General features: G+C 48.2%; 1 long non-coding RNA gene across 1 annotated transcript; it reads left to right on the plus strand.

Moving 5' to 3' along the window:
- Positions 1–15,948: 15,948 nt before the first annotated feature.
- Positions 15,949–20,147, plus strand: LOC141073667 (uncharacterized). The gene is made up of 2 exons (XR_012227037.1): positions 15,949–16,122; positions 19,759–20,147. It is a non-coding gene; the product is annotated as an uncharacterized lncRNA (long non-coding RNA).
- Positions 20,148–20,455: the final 308 nt, after the last annotated feature.

The following is a 20,455-nucleotide window of genomic DNA, read 5'->3' on the forward strand; positions in this document are numbered from 1 at the left end:
CAGATAACCTTGGCCTGATCATGAGGATTTTGGTCAAAAAAGTGCCACACTGCACTCTTCCTACTTTGGCAGACATTTTGCGGCCTAGCACGCTGTGATCTTTTGACCCTCTGGACAAGCTGTCCAGCAACTCTTTTGATGTTTGGAACCTGTCTTTGGAGTGCTCCGGGCCTGCCAGATAACAGCTGTTGCGATGTCGATGTCTGCTGTGGATGCTCCTCATCTGAGCTATTGGAAGCAGCACCCTCTTCCCCCAATGGATGCCAATCTGGGTCAACAACTGGGTCATCCATCACCTCCTCTTCTATGTCATGTGCACCTTCCTCTGTGTCACCGTGTATGGTGGTATAGTGTGCGGGAAGGGGCACCTGAGTCTCATCAGGGTCAGAATCTGGCTCTGTACACTGCGAGGACAATGTAGTGCTCTGAGTGAATGTACCAGCAGAATCATCCATCAGCGGCTGTGCATCAGTGCACTCCATGTCAGATTAATCTTGGCCTGGGTAATTCACCATTTGACTTGATAATCCAGGCATGGTATGTGAAAACAGCTCCATGGAGTTACCAGTAGTATGGCCTGCGTCATCCTTCAATCTTGGTTGGGGTGAAGGACACAAGGAAAGGTGTGGTTCATGAACATGAGCCTCCAATGACGACTCAGTGCTTTTACTTTTTACAACTGAAGAAGAGGAGGCGATAGAGCTGGAGGCTGAGTCAGCAATGTAAGACAAAACTTTTTCCTGATGCTCTGGCTTTAAAAGCGGTTTGCCAACTCCTAGAAAACTAAGCGTTCGAGGCCTTATGTAGCCAGACGATGACGCAGGCTCAACACCTCCTGCATTCGGTCCTATTTTGCTCTTGCCACTACCATCAGATCCACCACCACCACCATCATTACCAGCTGCCAACCCCCGCCCAATTCCACGGCCTCTTCCACCAGCCTTCCTCATTTTTGGTAGAAATGTAGACAAAATCCAACAAACTATATAGTAATGTAAAACAAGGTACAAGGTGTCTATAGGACAGGGGAGATTTTGAATTTCTGCAGACACTTGTGTACACTGGACACTTTTGGATTGTGTGAGGCCCACTGATATCTGAGCGCTATGTCACAGGCTCGATGGCACAGCTGTGACAAAAGTGACGAGAGGATAAGGGAGATTTTGAATTTCTGCACACACTTGTGGACACTGGACACTTTTGGATTGTGTGAGACCCAATGAATATCTGAGCGCTATGTGACAGGCTCGATGGCACAGCTGTGACCAAAGTGACTAGAGGATAAGGGAGATTTTGAATTTCTGCTCACACTTGTGGACACTGGACACTTTTGGATTGTGTGAGGCCCAATGAATATCTGAGCGCTATGTGACAGGCTCGATGGCACAGCTGTGACCAAAGTGACTAGAGGATAAGGGAGATTTTGAATTTCTGCACACACTTGTGGACACTGGACACTTTTGGATTGTGTGAGACCCAATGAATATCTGAGCGCTATGTGACAGGCTCGATGGCACAGCTGTGACCAAAGTGACTAGAGGATAAGGGAGATTTTGAATTTCTGCACACACTTGTGGACACTGGACACTTTTGGATTGTGTGAGGCCCAATGAATATCTGAGCGCTATGTGACAGGCTCGATGGCACAGCTGTGACCAAAGTGACTAGAGGATAAGGGAGATTTTGAATTTCTGCACACACTTGTGGACACTGGACACTTTTGGATTGTGTGAGGCCCAATGAATATCTGAGCGCTATGTGACAGGCTCGATGGCACAGCTGTGACCAAAGTGACTAGAGGATAAGGGAGATTTTGAATTTCTGCAGACACTTGTGGACACTGGACACTTTTGGATTGTGTGAGGCCCACTGATATCTGAGCGCTATGTCACAGGCTCGATGGCACAGCTGTGACAAAAGTGACTAGAGGATAAGGGAGATTGGATTGCTTTTAAAAAAGCAGTTTGCAGAGCAGTGGGTAAACAGCAATGCCAGCCTGTCAGGAAGCCTTAAAAGGCAGCCCAACAACCAACACCACTGATACACCACAATATAGCCTCCCCTTGCACTGCACACACAGTGACTGGTGTGTTGTGCAGGCCAAATCGCTAGCAGCAGAAGCAGTTTTTTTTTCTTCTCAGCAGGACAAAAAAAAAAAAAATTGGGATTGCTTTTAAAAAAGCAGTTTGCGGAGCAGTGGGTAAACAGCAATGCAGGAATGTCAGGAAGCCTTAGAAGGCAGCCCAACAACCAACACCACTGATACACCACTATATAGCCTCCCCTTGCACTGCACACACAGTGACTGGTGTGTTGTGCAGGCCAAATCGCTAGCAGCAGAATCAGTTTTTTTGTCTTCTTCCCTGCCTAACGCTCTCCCTACAGAATCAGCAGCAACCTCTCCCTATACTGAGATCGGCAGAAGTAAGATGGCGGTCGGCGTGCACGCCCTTTTATACCCCCTGTGACGCCCACCAAAGCAAGCCAATCACTTGCATGCCCTTCTGAAAGATGGTGGTGACCCCTGCCTATGTCATCACATTGCCCACAGTGTCCGTGGATCCTGATTGGCTGAAAAAGAGCGCAAAACAAACTTTTGAAACGCGACTTTGGCGCGTAAGTCGCCGACCTCGTGGCCGACCTCATCCTAGGGTCGGGTTTCTTTTCATGAAACCCGACTTTGCCAAAAGTCGGCGACTTTTGAAATTTTTTGACCCGTTTCGCTCAACTCTACTCTTCACCTTCCTTAATGATCTCCAACGTAGCTAACCTCTCTTTGAGATTTTGCAACTTTTCCTCCAACAGGGACACAAGCCGCATTTGTGGCATGTGAAGTTTGGCTTTTCCACTGGTAAGTCTGTGAACATGTAGCAAGAAATGCAGCTCACCAAATGGCTCCTGGCCTTTCCCATATTGAGATTTCTTAAAAACGATGAAAGATGAGCCCAAATTCGTGGAGCTCGCGGAGACTCTTCACTTATCCCAGAAGGCACTGGGAATATGCAAATGATCTCCTCAAGACTCTTCCCCTGGTTTTCCGATTTCCCCTTTTCAGCTGCGACGGCCAAAACCCAGTGATTGTTGAGCTCGCGGAGACTCTTCACTTATCCCAGAAGGCACTGGGAATATGCAAATGATCTCCTCAAGACTCTTCCCCTGGTTCCCCTGATTCATATATACTGCATTCATACAACATACATACATTCTACATATATACTACATTCATACAACATACATACTACATTCTACAAACATACAAAATACATACTACATACTTACTACATACATACTACATACAATACATTCATACAATACATACATATAGACATACAGTACATATAACAGAGTACATACTCACCATCACTTTTCACTTTGATCCCCGAAGCCAGTGTCATCTATGAAGAAATATGAAAATAACAAACAAGCCATATACTCCCTGATCCACAGAAATCCACGAGGGTCCCACGCCGATCTGCTGCACTGCATCACTGAGAGGTTACTATGGTTCACTGGTCTCACTTTGTGGCAAAAGCTGCATGGGAACTTTCTCACACAGGAATGCCAAAAGTGAGACTAGGGACTATTTATTTACAGTGGCGGAGGAATACAGTGCGGAAGGATACCTACCTCCCGTCATTGTATTCCTGGAGCCCCTAGAGAGCGGTCGCATCAGCTGATGCTGCTGTTCTCCACGGTGATCGTCATGGGACACTCGTGGATTTCTGTGGATCAGGGAGAATATTGCTTGTTTGTAGAGTTGAGCGAAACGGGTCGAACAATTTCAAAAGTCGCCGACTTTTGGCAAAGTCGGGTTTCATGAAACGAAACCCGACCCTAGGATGAGGTCGGCCACGAGGTCGGCTACTTACACGCCAAAGTCGCGTTTCAAAAGTTTGTTTAGCGCTCTTTTTCAGCCAATCAGGATCCACGGACACTGTGGGCAACGTGATGACATAGGCAGGGGTCGCCACCATCTTTCAGAAGGGCATGCAAGTGATTGGCTTGCTTTGGTGGGCATCACAGGGGTTATAAAAGGGCGTGCACGCCGACCGCCATCTTACTTCTGCCGATCTTAGCATAGGGAGAGGTTGCTGATTCTGTAGGGAGAGCGTTAGGCAGGGAAGAAGAAAAAAAACTGCTTCTGCTGCTAGCGATTTTGCCTGTGCAACACACCAGTCACTGTGTGTGCAGTGCAAGGGGAGGCTATATTGTGGTGGATCAGCGGTGTTGGTTGTTAGGCTGCCTTCTAAGGCTTCCTGACAGCTGCATTGCTGTTTCCCCACTGCTCTGCAAACTGCTTTTTTAAAAGCAATCCCAATTTTTTTTTTGTCCTGCTAAGGTGCTGAGCGTGCATTTATTCACACCATACAGCGGTGTACGCTCCTCACACAGTACCATGTAACGGCTGTTATCACAGCCACAGTGAAGCTATCTGTGTGTCACTGTGGAGGACTTGTTCCGTTCTTACAGACCTACACTCTAGGGAGATTCCTATTCTGCCCAATTCTACAATTCACTTTTTTCACACCTGTGCCATCGAGCCTGTGACATAGCGCTCTGATATTCAGTGGGCCTCACACAATCCAAAAGTGTCCAGTGTCCACAAGTGTCTGCAGAAATTCAAAATCTCCCTTATCCTGTAGTCACTTTTTTCACACCTGCTGCATCGAGCCTGTGACATAGCGCTCTGATATTCATTGGGCCTCACACAATCCAAAAGTGTCCAGTGTCTGCAGAAATTCAAAATCTCCCTTATCCTGTAGTCACTTTTTTCACACCTGTGCCATCGAGCCTGTGACATAGCGCTGTGATATTCAGTGGGCCTCACACAATCCAAGTGTCCAGTGTCCACAAGTGTCTGCAGAAATTCAAAATTTCCCTTATTCTGTAGTCACTATTTTCACACCTGTGCCATCGAGCCTGTGACATAGCACTGTGATATTCAGTGGGCCTCACACAATCCAAGTGTCCAGTGTCCACAAGTGTCTGCAGAAATTCAAAATCTCACAGAAATTCAAAATCTCCCTTATCTTGTAGTCACTTTTTTCACACCTGTGCCATCGAGCCTGTGACATAGCACTGTGATATTCAGTGGGCCTCACACAATCCAAGTGTCCAGTGTCCACAAGTGTCTGCAGAAATTCAAAATCTCACAGAAATTCAAAATCTCCCTTATCCTGTAGTCACTTTTTTCACACCTGCTGCATCGAGCCTGTGACATAGCGCTCTGATATTCATTGGGCCTCACACAATCCAAAAGTGTCCAGTGTCTGCAGAAATTAAAAATCTCCCTTATCCTGTAGTCACTTTTTTCACACCTGTGCCATCGAGCCTGTGACATAGCGCTCTGATATTCATTGGGCCTCACACAATCCAAAAGTGTCCAGTGTCCACAAGTGTCTGCAGAAATTCAAAATCTCCCTTATCCTGTAGTCACTTTTTTCACACCTGTGCCATCGAGCCTGTGACATAGCGCTGTGATATTCAGTGGGCCTCACACAATCCAAAAGTGTCCAGTGTCCACAAGTGTCTGCAGAAATTCAAAATCTCCCTTATCCTGTAGTCACTTTTTTCACACCTGTGCCATCGAGCCTGTGACATAGCACTGTGATATTCAGTGGGCCTCACACAATCCAAGTGTCCAGTGTCCACAAGTGTCTGCAGAAATTCAAAATCTCCCTTATCCTGTAGTCACATTTTTCACACCTGCTGCATCGAGCCTGTGACATAGCACTGTGATATTCAGTGGGCCTCACACAATCCAAGTGTCCAGTGTCCACAAGTGTCTGTAGAAAATCTAAATCTCCCTTATCCTGTAGTCACTTTTTTCACACCTGTGCCATCGAGCCTGTGACATAGCGCAGTGATATTCAGTGGGCCTCACACAATCCAAGTGTCCAGTGTCCACAAGTGTCTGCAGAAATTCAAAATCTCCCTTATCCTGTAGTCACTATTTTCACACCTGTGCCATCGAGCCTCTGACATAGCGCTGTGATATTCAGTGGGCCTCACACAATCCAAGTGTCCAGTGTCCACAAGTGTCTGCAGAAGTTCAAAATCTCCCTTATCCTGTAGTCACTTTTTTCACACCTGTGTCATCGAGCCTGTGACATAGCACTGTGATATTCAGTGGGCCTCACACAATCCAAGTGTCCAGTGTCCACAAGTGTCTGCAGAAATTCAAAATCTCACAGAAATTCAAAATCTCCCTTATCCTGTAGTCACTTTTTTCACACCTGTGCCATCGAGCCTGTGACATAGCGCTCTGATATTCATTGGGCCTCACACAATCCACGTGTCCAGTGTCCACAAGTGTCTGCAGAAAATCTAAATCTCCCTTATCCTGTAGTCACTTTTTTCACACCTGTGCCATCGAGCCTGTGACATAGCGCTGTGATATTCAGTGGGCCACACACAATCCAAGTGTCCAGTGTCCACAAGTGTCTGCAGAAAATCTAAATCTCCCTTATCCTGTAGTCACTTTTTTCACACCTGTGCCATCGAGCCTGTGACATAGCACTGTGATATTCAGTGGGCCTCACACAATCCAAGTGTCCAGTGTCCACAAGTGTCTGCAGAAATTCAAAATCTCCCTTATCCTGTAGTCACTTTTTTCACACCTGCTGCATCGAGCCTGTGACATAGCGCTGTGATATTCAGTGGGCCTCACACAATCCAAGTGTCCAGTGTCCACAAGTGTCTGCAGAAATTCAAAATCTCCCTTATCCTGTAGTCACTTTTTTCACACCTGCTGCATCGAGCCTGTGACATAGCGCTGTGATATTCAGTGGGCCTCACACAATCCAAGTGTCCAGTGTCCACAAGTGTCTGCAGAAATTCAAAATCTCCCTTATCCTGTAGTCACTTTTTTCACACCTGTGCCATCGAGCCTGTGACATAGCGCTCTGATATTCAGTGGGCCTCACACAATCCAAAAGTGTCCAGTGTCCACTAGTGTGTGAATCTAAATCTCCCCTGTCCTATAGACACCTTGTACCTTGTTTTACATTACTATATAGTTTGTTGGATTTTGTCTACATTTCTACCAAAAATGAGGAAGGCTGGTGGAAGAGGCCGTGGAATTGGGCGGGGGTTGGCAGCTGGTAATGATGGTGTTGGTGGTCGATCTGATGGTAGTGGCAAAAGCAAAATAGGACCGAATGCAGGAGGTGTTGAGCCTGCGTCATCGTCTGGCTCCATAAGGCTTCGAAGGCTTAGTTTTCTAGGAGTTGGCAAACCGCTTTTAACGCCAGAGCATCAGGAAAAAGTTTTGTCTTACATTGCTGACTCAGCCTCCAGCTCTATCGCCTCCTCTTCTTCAGTTGTAAAAAGTAAAAGCACTGAGTCGTCATTGGAGGCTCATGTTCATGAACCACACCTTTCCTTGTGTCCTTCACCACAACCAAGATTGAAGGATGACGCAGGCCACACTACTGATTACTCCATGGAGCTGTTTTCACATACCATGCCTGGATTATCAAGTCAAATGGTGAATTACCCAGGCCAAGATGAATCTGACATGGAGTGCACTGATGCACAGCCGCTGATGGATGATTCTGCTGGTACATTCACTCAGAGCACTACATTGTCCTCCCAGTGTACAGAGCCAGATTCTGACCCTGATGAGACTCAGGTGCCCCTTCCCGCACACTATACCACCATACACGGTGACACAGAGGAAGGTGCACATGACATTGAAGAGGAGGTGATGGATGACCCAGTTGTTGACCCAGATTGGCATCCATTGGGGGAAGAGGGTGCTGCTTCCAATAGCTCAGATGAGGAGCATCCACAGCAGACATCAACATCGCAACAGCTGTTATCTGGCAGGCCCGGAGCACTCCAAAGACAGGTCCCAAAAATCAAAAGAGTTGCTGGACAGCTTGTCCAGAGGGTCAAAACATCACAGCGTGCTAGGCCGCAAAATGTCTGCCAAAGTAGGAAGAGTGCAGTGTGGCACTTTTTTGAATAAAATCCTCATGATCAGGCCAAGGTTATCTGTAAGAAGTGCGCAAAGACCTTTAGCCGAGGGAAAAATCTGAAAAATTTGAATACCAGTTGCATGCTTAGACATTTAACCAGCATGCACTTGCAAGCGTAGACACAACACCAAACCTCAAGTGCCACATGTGCAACTGATCACAAAGAAGGTAGTCAGCAACGCTACATTGTTTCCCCCACTGTAAGCCCACCGGTTAGCACAGCAGCAAATGTCGTTGCAAGGCCACAGCAGTCAGGGAATCCCACTGTTATATCAACGAAATACTGAATCTAGGCCATCAGAAAGAAAACCAACTCCATCACCATCATCAACCCTCTCTCAGTCCGCCCTGTCCACCGCTACTTCCACCATATGCAGCTCTCAAGTCCAGCTCACCCTCCCAGACACTATGAGTAGGTCAAGAAAGTACTCAGTCTCTCATCCGCGTACACTGGGTTTGAACGCCCACATTGCCAAACTAATCTCGTTTGAGATGATGCCCTATCGGTTGGTGGAAAGCGCATCTTTCCGCGAACTCATGGCCTATGCAGTACCACGCTATGACCTACCCAGTCGCCACTTCTTCTCTCGCAAAGCCATCCCAGCCCTCCACCATCATGTGAAAGACCGCATTGTCCATGCACTCAAGCAGTCAGTGAGCGGAAAGGTGCACCTCACAACTGATGCATGGTCCAGTCGGCATGGCCAGGGCCGTTACGTGTCCATCACTGCGCACTGGGTTAATGTGGTGGATGCAGAGTCCACAGGGGACAGCGGTGGTGGGACAGTGCTGCCTAGCCCATGGTATAGGAAACAGTTGGCTGTAGGCGTTCGACCCTCCTCCTCCTCCTCCTCCTCCTCCTCCAGAAGCGAAAGCTCGTCCACAGAGCGCAGTCGTACGAGCACTGCATCTGCAGCTGCCACTGTTGCACACGATGTGTCCCCCTATCGAGCAGCTAGTGGAAAGCGTCAGCAGGCTGTGTTGCAGATGATGTGTTTGGGCGACAGACACACCGCCGAGGTGCTGGCCGAGTACTTGAAGCGACAAACAGAGTCATGGCTGGGCAGTGTACATCTTGAGGCAGGCAAGGTAGTTAGTGATAACGGCCGTAATTTTGTGCAGCCATAGCCCTTTCAAAACTCAGCCACATACCTTGCTTGGCTCACACCTTGAACCTGGTGGTGCAGTGCTTCCTCAAAAATTATCCGGAGTTAACAGCCCTGCTCCATAATGTGCGAAGACTGTGCGCACACATCCGCCGGTCGCCTATACACTCCGTTCGTATGCAGAAGCTGCAGCGATTGCTCCACCTTCCCAACCACCGCCTCATTATCGACATTGCAACAAGGTGGAACTCCACATGGTGGAGCGGCTGTGCGAGCAGAGGCAGGCCGTAATGCATTTGTGGGAGGATACACAGCAAGGCACTTTGAGAGCAGACATGGAGTTGACAGGTGTGCAGTGGTCGAAGCTGAAAGACCTCTGTAAAGTCCTTCAGTGTTTTGAGGAATGCACACGGCTGGTAAGCGCAGACGACGCCATCCTAAGCATGAGCATCCCACTTATGCGTCTGCTCATGCAAACTTTGACGCACCTTAAGGAGCAGGCGTCTGCAGCCAATGTTGACGAGGAGGTAATCCTTGATGACATTCAGCCATTGTCTGCTCAGGGACCTCTCCTGGATGAGTTGGAGGAAGAAGAGGAGGAGGAGGATGATGATGGGGATGATTACTTAGGGGAGGAGGATGCATCTCGTGGGGCAAGTGAAAATGTTGGCGTGGCAAGGTCTGGTACAGGGTTTGTGCGTGACTGGAGGGATGTGGATTTGCCAGAAAGTGCTCCTCCACCCAGCACTCGCAGTGCATCATTGACACCGGGAACATTGGCCCACATGTCAGATTATGCCTTGCGGATCCTAAAAAGGGACCCCCGCATTGCCAAAATGATGAACGATGACGACTACTGGTTGGCCAGCATCCTGGATCCACGCTATAAAGGCAAATTACAAAACATCATGCCACAGGAGAACCTTGACCTAATATTGGCTAATAAACAAGCAACTCTGGTAAATCGGTTGCTTGAGGCATTCCCAGCACACAGCAGCGGTGATGGTTCTCACACGAGCCGTACGGGCCGGGGGCAGCTTGGCAGAGGTGTTCATGGTGCACACAGCAGAAGTGGCGTTGGAGACAGGGGTTTCATGACAATGTTGTGGACTGATTTTTCAAATACCGCTCACACAACTGGTAATACTGCATCGATGGAAAGTGACAGGAGACAGCAGTTGTCAACTATGGTTACAAACTACTTTTCCTCCCATATCAATGTTCTCCCACACAGGTCATTCCCCTTTGACTATTGGGCCGCTAAACTGGACACCTGGCCTGAATTGGCACAATATGCCTTACAGGAGCTCGCTTGCCCAGCTGCAAGTGTGCTATCGGAAAGAGTCTTCAGTGCAGCTGGATCAATCCTGACAGAAAAAAGGACCCGTCTGTCAACCCAAAATGTGGATGATCTAACCTTCATTAAAATGAACCATGCATGGGTTTCCAAGGATTTTGTCCCACCTTCCCCTGATGACACATAGGGTGACAGAAAAATGGCTTGCTTTGGTCCACCTCTTCCTGGGACTTGACCTATTTCGCCTTTTGCATCAGCTGAATGTCCAACATCAACATATGCCACTTTCTAAAACGCCCTAACTGTGCTGCCTCCCCCCAATGGCCGGGGTCACCACATAGCGCACGACACCGTGTGAGTGCCGTTGCCCTGGACAGGTGGGTAGGCCGACTCTTGGGCGCGGGCACTGGCACAGGGTCCCTCATAGTGCAATCAAGTGTCTCTGGCGGTGGTGGTGCACACCCGCCGTCAGACACACCGCCGTACTATGAGGGGCCCAGTGCCAGTACCGACGCCCACGAGTGGGCCCCCCTTGCTTGGGCAGGGCCCCAGCATTTGCAATCTTTACCTCTCCCTGCTCCTCCGCTGTGTAGTCTGGGCCGTCAAATCCATACTGTGCCTGACACCGTCTGAGCCTGCCTCCTGGTGTATTGACATATATTTTGAATGTGTACGCTATCCATACATGTTATCCGGGGATACGGTACCCTTTCTCACCTTTGTGCAATCACGTGCAATCCATACTGGGCCTGACACCGTCTGAGCCTGCCTCCTGATGTATAGACATATCTTTTGAATGTGTACGCTATCCATACATGTTATCCGGGGATACGGTACCCTTTCTCACCTTTGTGCAATCACTTGCAAGCCATACTGGGCCTAACACCGTCTGAGCCTGCCTCCTGATGTATAGATATATATTTTGAATGTGTACGCTATCCATACATGTTATCCGGGGATACGGTACCCTTTCTCACCTTTGTGCAATCACTTGCAAGCCATACTGGGCCTAATACCGTCTGAGCCTGCCTCCTGATGTATAGACATATCTTTTGAATGTGTACGCTATCCATACATGTAATCCGGGGATACGGTACCCTTTCTCACTTTTGTGCAATCACTTGCAAGCCATACTGGGCCTAATACCGTCTGAGCCTGCCTCCTGATGTATAGACATATCTTTTGAATGTGTACGCTATCCATACATGTTATCCGGGGATACGGTACCCTTTCTCACTTTTGTGCAATCACTTGCAAGCCATACTGGGCCTTACACCGTCTGAGCCTGCCTCCTGATGTATAGACATATATTTTGAATGTGTACGCTATCCATACATGTTATCCGGGGATACGGTACCCTTTCTCACCTTTGTGCAATCACGTGTAATCCATACTGGGCGTGAGAACGGCTGGCGAGATGTTAAGCAAGCTACAGCACCTGTGGTTTGCACACGTAAGTTTTTCATTTTTTCAGGAATGACGGTTAGGCCTAATTCCGGAACTGCGGTTGACCTGCACTTACTGGGAAATCATCGTTAGCGAGTAATAATTGTAATCAGTGATCCCCATCACTAACGGTGTTCAGCGGGTTATCTGCACCTGTAAGCGACAAACGCTGGCCTTTTCAGTGTAGCACACATGCAGCCACGGACATGTAAGGGCATGACACACCAGTTATTGGCCAATCTCATGTGCCAGAGCCTCACGTGTCCCTCTAGTAAGCCGGACTCGGACCGCGGGGCATGACGGAGTCTCGTTCGTTAACGGAATTAAGCTTGCAATGTGTGCATCTGTTCTGTAGCTGGCATGGTTGAGGTTGCCTGTGTTGAGTCAAATTACGCCGTAGGCTCCACTCCTGGTGGTGCCCTTCTGGACATTCCTTTAAGGTTCAGCTTTGCAACCATACTGCCCCCGTAAAACAAACACTTTGCCTTCATGATCGCTGTTTGGAGGGTCATGACTCGTGGGAATAACGCCGCCCAATCAGTTAACCTGCTAGAGAGATCCTTCGTTGCTCCCAAGCATGACATCACACTCCCTAGGAGGAAGGTAATGCCACTGTGGCGACCGTACTCCTGGGGGCGACACAAGTGCACTGATGCCCAGCCACTGCTCGATGAATCTGCTGGTACATTGACCCAGACCACTACATTCCCGTCGCACGCTACACGGCCTGAATCTGACCCTGATGAAACTCAGGTTACCCTTCCCATATACAGTTCCATCTTACACGGTGACAAAGAGGAAGCTGCAGATGAAAGTGCAGGTTCGGCCCACCCGCCATCAGACACACCACCGTACTATGAGGGGCCCTGTGCCAGTGCCGTCGCCAACGAGTGGGCCCCCTTGCTTGCTCAGGATCACAGCACTTGCAAGGTTGAAATACTGTGCAGTGAGATGGAAGATGGGGACGACGAGGAGTCCAGACTAGTACAGGGATTCCCTAGCGAGGAGACTTATTTCATTGTTTTCAATGTTGGGACAGCAATTTTTGGGGAGCACTATACTCTGGAGAATGATAGATGGGGCCCACCATACACTGGAACATTCCAAAGGTGGACATCAGACACTGGAGCAGCATTTACAGGGCCCATTATACACTAGAGCATTAGAAATGGGGCCCATTATGTTTGGAGCATTATTTGGGCCCATAAGACAGTGGAGCTTCATCCATGGGGACCAACATATACTGTAGCATTATGTGGAGCTCATCATATACTGTTTCAAACATTATATGGGACCAATGATTCTGTATGGAGAAATAGATGGGCCTCGTCATGAGATGTAAAAAGTGAAGTATTTTTCATTGTACTATACCACTATTTCTCTGCCGTATCGGAGCATGATGAGTTGTGGTATGTGTTAAAGGGGCGCTCTTTCGCCCAGGGCACATGAAAACCTGGAGCCAGCCCTCCCTCCCCACAACTTTAGCCAAATAACCCCCATTTTTCAGTGCGTAACTTGTATTATGAAGTTAATTAAGGTTGACAAGCTTAAGTAAGAAGAATTGATGCTTTTGGCATTCAAATGGGCACTGTAGGTGTGTTTCCTGTCCTCCTCTCACTGCCGACTTTTATTCCCCATTGACTTACATTGGGTTTCGTGTTTCGGGACGACCCCGACTTTTCCCTATAATCGGCCGATCTTGCTCGACCCGACTTTTGGAAAAGTCAGGTTTCACGAAACGAAACTCGACCATAAAAAACCAAAAGTCGCTCAACACTACTTGTTTGTTATTTTCTAATTTTTCTCACAGATGACACTGGCTTCGGGGAACAAAGTGACAAGTAATGGTGAGTATGTACTCTATGTTATATGTAGTGTATGTATTGTATGTAGTATGTATGTAGTATGTATTTTGTATGTCTGTAGCATGTTGTATGTACTGTGTATGTATGTTGTATGAATGTAGTATATATGTAGTATGTATGTATGTAGTATATATGAAGTATGTACTGTATGTATGTATGTTGTATGAATGTAGTATATGTAGTATGTATGTATGTTGTATGAATGTAGTATATATTAAGTATGTATGTATGTTGTATGAATGTAGCATGTATGCAGTATGTATGTATGTATGTATGTTTTTTTTTTTACATTCAATGCTACTACTGTCCCATCATTGGCTAATGAGTCAATCACTGTCATTGTAGCAGGCATAGCCATCAGACGATGCCTGCACACAGACACAAAGACCCCCGGTAGCTGGCACAGACCCCCGGCAGGCCCGCACAGACCCCCGGCAGCCGGCACAGACCCCCGGCAGGCCTGTACAGACCCCTGGCAGTCCGCACAGACCCCCGGCAGCCGACACAGACCCCTGGCAGGCCCATACAGACCCCCGGCAGCCGGCACAGACCCCCGGCAGGCCTGCACAGACCACCGGCAGGCCTGCACAGACCACCGGCAGCGACCCCCGGCCGGCCCGCACAGACCCCTGACAGGCCCGTACAGACCCCCGGCAGGCCCGTACAGACCCCCAGCAGTCCGCACAGACCCCCGGCAGGCCTGCACAGACATGCACAGTGTCCGCCCACGCACCGCCCACGCTTTTCCCCCCTCCCGAACAGGATGTGCAAGTACAGAAAGGGTTTTTTTAAATACCGATATTTCTGTCCCATTGACTTGAATGGGACTTCCGGTATCGGAGTCGGTGATACCCGATACTTTTTGGGTATCGGCCGATCCAATCCGATCTTTCTCAATATCGGATGGTATCGCTCAACACTAGTCACGACTTATTCATTCACATTGAACATTTACAATGGGCGCCCAGGGCCAGGGGCCGGGTCACAGCTACCGTGACAACTTCCATTGAGATCCACCGGGCCCGGTACCGAGTACCCCGCCGCCCTGGGTGTGAGGGCGTCCCATATACATAAGATCCAGCCTGCACGTCTTCCTCTGCTGAAGGTCCTGTTACATTTACTGATGCCCCAGCGATCCCGACAATGATACGACCCGGTCAGGATCGCTGGTGCATCGCTAAATGATCGCTAGTGAGCTGCCACACAGGAAGATCTCACAGCGACATCGCAGGGGTTGGGGGTCGCTACTTACCTGTCAGACGTGGCGATGATGACGACTTCCTCCCGCGTCCACAGCAGGAAGCCGACGACGAGAAATGGACTAGGACAATCTCGCGCGATCAGCGATAGCCAGCGGTCGGAGGTATCAGACACAGCGATATCGGTGCGGCTTTAGCGAGATCTCTATGTGTAACGCCTCCTGTACATTGGATTCTTTGTCCTTATGGTGAATTTGCAGACGGTTCTCGGGAGCAGTCTCGCTCTTTGTGACTGAATGTTGCAGTTTCTAGTTGGTCTGAATTTACTTCTGTATTATTTTCTTTTCGTCCATCACAATAGAGGCTTAAGATCTGTAATTGGCCATAAACGAGGACGAGGCCACCACGCCACTCATGGAGAATACGGATTGTTCTATTGTCCTGTGAGGAGCGCTCCATGGTCATTCTGCGAGGTGACCGGCAGGGGGCAGCAGAAAGGCACCACAAGCCTCGTCAGAAAGCAGAGAGGGTCAGACATTGCAGGAAAGAAACGCGCCAATTGCCCGTTCAGGTAGGACGGGGGACGACAAGTCACTGGCGACCCGGTAACGAGCTTTGAAATGTGAACGATGTTAAGAGCAGAGTCAGAAGCAGGACGCTCATCCCAAGATATAGTGAAAGATTCATGAAAGGGTCAATAGTGACTTGTGGAATCTCTGTTCCCGGCAGGTGGCGCTGCAGAGTAACAGTCCGCGGAATCCCTGACGATCAATCTACATGTTTGATTTCCCAGAGGAGGATGGCATGGAGAATAAGCCTCCTCACCCTGGCAGGTCAGAGCCCACTCCCCACAAAGAGAAATGCTACCCACTAAGAAATCACTAAACAGCAATAACACAAAAGGAGGAAGTGAAAAGCCTCCAAAAACTCAAAACTACAGCAGAGGAGGCCGAGCTGCTCACCTGCCCCGGCCTCCAGACAAAGATGGCGGCTACACAGGTGCAAGAACACCGAGGAGACAGCGGCTCACAGCTGCCGGTCCATGGAGGGGGCGGCTGATTTATTACACCAGACACCATGCACCGGCAGCTGTGAGCCGCTGTCTCCTCGGTGTTCTTGCACCTGTGTAGCCGCCATCTTTGTCTGGAGGCCGGGGCAGGTGAGCAGCTCGGCCTCCTCTGCTGCCCCAGGAAGAAAAAACTACCGAGCACAAGAATATTCACACAGGTATAGGTGTCACTAATGTTATGGGGGCACTGTGGATATCACTGTTATTATGGGGGCACTGTGGATATCACTGTTATTATGGGGGGCACTGTGGATATCACTGTTATTATGGGGGGCACTGTGGATATCACTGTTATTATGGGGACACTGTGGATATCACTGTTATTATGGGGACACTGTGGATATCACTGTTATTATGGGGACACTGTGGATATCACTGTTATTATGGGGACACTGTGGATATCACTGTTATTATGGGGAGCACTGTGGATATCACTGTTATTATGGGGGGCACTGTGGATATCACTGTTATTATGGGGACACTGTGGATATCACTGTTATTATGGGGGACACTGTGGATATCACTGTTATTATGGGGACACTGTGGATATCACTGTTATTATGGGGACACTGTGGATATCACTGTTATTATGGGGAGCACTGTGGATATCACTGTTATTATGGGGACACTGTGGATATCACTGTTATTATGGGGACACTGTGGATATCACTGTTATTATGGGGACACTGTGGATATCACTGTTATTATGGGGACACTGTGGATATCACTGTTATTATGGGGACACTGTGGATATCACTGTTATTATGGGGACACTGTGGATATCACTGTTATTATGGGGACACTGTGGATATCACTGTTATTATGGGGACACTGTGGATATCACTGTTATTATGGGGACACTGTGGATATCACTGTTATTATGGGGGCACTGTGGATATCGCTGTTATTATGGGGGGCACTGTGGATATCGCTGTTATTATGGGGGCACTGTGGATATCGCTGTTATTATGGGGGGCACTGTGGATATCGCTGTTATTATGGGGGGCACTGTGGATATCGCTGTTATTATGGGGGGCACTGTGGATATCGCTGTTATTATGGGGACACTGTGGATATCGCTGTTATTATGGGGACACTGTGGATATCGCTGTTATTATGGGGACACTGTGGATATCGCTGTTATTATGGGGACACTGTGGATATCGCTGTTATTATGGGGACACTGTGGATATCGCTGTTATTATGGGGGCACTGTGGATATCGCTGTTATTATGGGGACACTGTGGATATCACTGTTATTATGGGGACACTGTGGATATCGCTGTTATTATGGGGACACTGTGGATATCGCTGTTATTATGGGGACACTGTGGATATCGCTGTTATTATGGGGACACTGTGGATATCGCTGTTATTATGGGGACACTGTGGATATCACTGTTATTATGGGGACACTGTGGATATCACTGTTATTATGGGGACACTGTGGATATCACTGTTATTATGGGGAGCACTGTGGATATCACTGTTATTATGGGGAGCACTGTGGATATCACTGTTATTATGGGGACACTGTGGATATCACTGTTATTATGGGGGCACTGTGGATATCACTGTTATTATGGGGACACTGTGGATATCACTGTTATTATGGGGGCACTGTGGATATCACTGTTATTATGGGGGCACTGTGGATATCACTGTTATTATGGGGACACTGTGGATATCACTGTTATTATGGGGACACTGTGGATATCACTGTTATTATGGGGGCACTGTGGATATCACTGTTATTATGGGGACACTGTGGATATCACTGTTATTATGGGGGCACTGTGGATATCACTGTTATTATGGGGGCACTGTGGATATCACTGTTATTATGGGGGCACTGTGGATATCACTGTTATTATGGGGGCACTGTGGATATCACTGTTATTATGGGGGCACTGTGGATATCGCTGTTATTATGGGGGCACTGTGGATATCGCTGTTATTATGGGGGCACTGTGGATATCGCTGTTATTATGGGGGCACTGTGGATATCGCTGTTATTATGGGGGCACTGTGGATATCGCTGTTATTATGGGGGCACTGTGGATATCACTGTTATTATGGGGGCACTGTGGATATCACTGTTATTATGGGGGCACTGTGGATATCACTGTTATTATGGGGGCACTGTGGATATCACTGTTATTATGGGGACACTGTGGATATCACTGTTATTATGGGAGCACTGTGGATATCACTGTTATTATGGGGGCACTGTGGACATCACTGTTATTATGGGGAGCACTGTGGATATCACTGTTATTATGGGGACACTGTGGATATCACTGTTATTATGGGGGCACTGTGGATATCACTGTTATTATGGGGGCACTGTGGATATCACTGTTATTATGGGAGCACTGTGGATATCACTGTTATTATGGGGAGCACTGTGGATATCACTGTTATTATGGGGACACTGTGGATATCACTGTTATTATGGGGGCACTGTGGATATCACTGTTATTATGGGAGCACTGTGGATATCACTGTTATGGGGACACTGTGGATATCACTGTTATTATGGGGACACTGTGGATTTTCTTCCCTCCCCGACAGCTCAGACATGTTCCCCGGCGTTTCAGTGGTGACATCAGGAGGAGGTTGCGATGTTCTCCGTGTTCCTAGATACGGTGCAGACACGCGGTCTCCTTATTGCTCCGCTGCTCTGGATATGGTTGGTGTCGATGACAGCAGATGCTTTGTAAGGCCCTGTGCACATGCTGCAGATATTTTCGCGCAGATTTGGTGCGGAATAAGGCTGAGTGCAGATGGACGTTTTTGTCCTGTGGATGTCTTCCTTTTTTCATGCGGTTTTTGTGCGGTTTTCTCCCTGCGGATTTGGTGACAGGGGAGATGGAAAACCGCACAAAAGAAGTAACATGCTGCGGATTTTGAATCGCAAGAAAACCGCGCGGAAAAATCTGCAGCGTCTGCACAGCGGGTTTTTTCATTTTTTATTGACTAAAATGCTACTGTACATCACAATGCGGATCTGCAACGTTTCTGCGCGGTAAAATCCACTGCGGATCCGCTGGATATCTGCATCGTGTGCACACAACCTAAAAGAAGCAGCATGTCGCTTCTTTTGTGCGGTTTTGCTGCAGTTTTCCACCTGCTCCATTGTAGAAATCTGCAGGGGAAATCCGCACTAAGGCTGTGTGCACACGATGCAGATTTGCTGCGGATCCGCACTGTGATTTACAGTACAATGTAAATCAATGGAAAAAAAAAAATCAGTGCGGAATTGTTGCAGATTTTTAAATGAAGTTCATGTCACTTCTTTTGTGCGGATCTGCAGCGTTTCTGGACCCCACCATGATAGAAATCTGCAGCGGGAAAAACTGCAGAAAATCTGCATCAATTCCGTGGCAAATCCGCATAAAAACAGCGGCAAAACCGCGGCTGCGGATTCTGCCAGGAGATGCGGTTTTTGTGCAGAAAATTCTGCAGCACTTTTCCTGCGTGTGCACAGAGCCTAAGGCCATGTGCGGATTTTGTAGTAAAAACCACAGATAAATCCGCAGGACTTACACCTCATAATGGATGAGGTGTGAAACTCCAGCGTTTCTGCACTAAAGAATTGACACGCTGCGGATTGTAAACCGCAGAAAAACCGCGCGGAAAAATCTGCAGCATGTGCACAGCGTTTTCCATTGAAGACAATGATACTGTACAACGCACCTAAATCTGCTGCGGACCCTGAAACGCTGCGGACCGGCAGCACAATCCGCACAGAGCCGCACAGCGCTCCAGTGACATTTTCACTGTCTTTTCAGCATTTCACTGTCGGAATGTCTCAGACGGGGCAGCGTTGAGGATTTATCTCCCTGCTCTGCTGCCGTGTACATCATGTTTACATCTCCGGAGCGTCGGCAGCAGAACATCGCGGTGCGAAAATGAAAAGTGTGATGTCAGCGCAGAATAATGGGCCCATAGATCAGCCGCTATATAGAGCAGAGCCGATCCAGGCTGAGCGCAGGTATGAAGTCATGGTAGACGGGCTGCACAAAGACACGGCCTCAAAAAAGTCTTCAGACTTCGTGAACTTTTCCACATTTTTTCTCGTTACACCAACACAATGTAGCAAGTAAATGTGACATGTAAAGGAAGTTATACTGCGCCTACTAAATACTGTAAAAATATAAATCTGAACATTGTGATATTATACATTTGTATTCAGCCCCTGATTCAATACTTTGTAGAACCACCTTTCCCTGCAATTACTGCTGCTGTCTTCTGGGGTCTGTCTCTCCAGCTTTCTCTGCAGTCTTCTGGGGTCTGTCTCTCCAGCTTTCTCTGCTGTAGTCTTTTGGGGTCTGTCTCTCCAGCTTTCTCTGCTGTAGTCTTTTGGGGTCTGTCTCTCCAGATTTCTCTGCTGTAGTCTTTTGGGGTCTGTCTCTCCAGCTTTCTCTGCTGCAGTCTTTTGGGGTCTGTCTCTCCAGCTTTCTCTGCTGCAGTCTTTTGGGGTCTGTC

This window comes from Dendrobates tinctorius, unplaced genomic scaffold (genome assembly GCF_039654945.1).
Source record: "Dendrobates tinctorius isolate UK_male_01 unplaced genomic scaffold, ASM3965494v1 ptg000311l, whole genome shotgun sequence".
In the NCBI taxonomy this organism is placed as follows: Eukaryota; Metazoa; Chordata; class Amphibia; order Anura; family Dendrobatidae; genus Dendrobates; species Dendrobates tinctorius.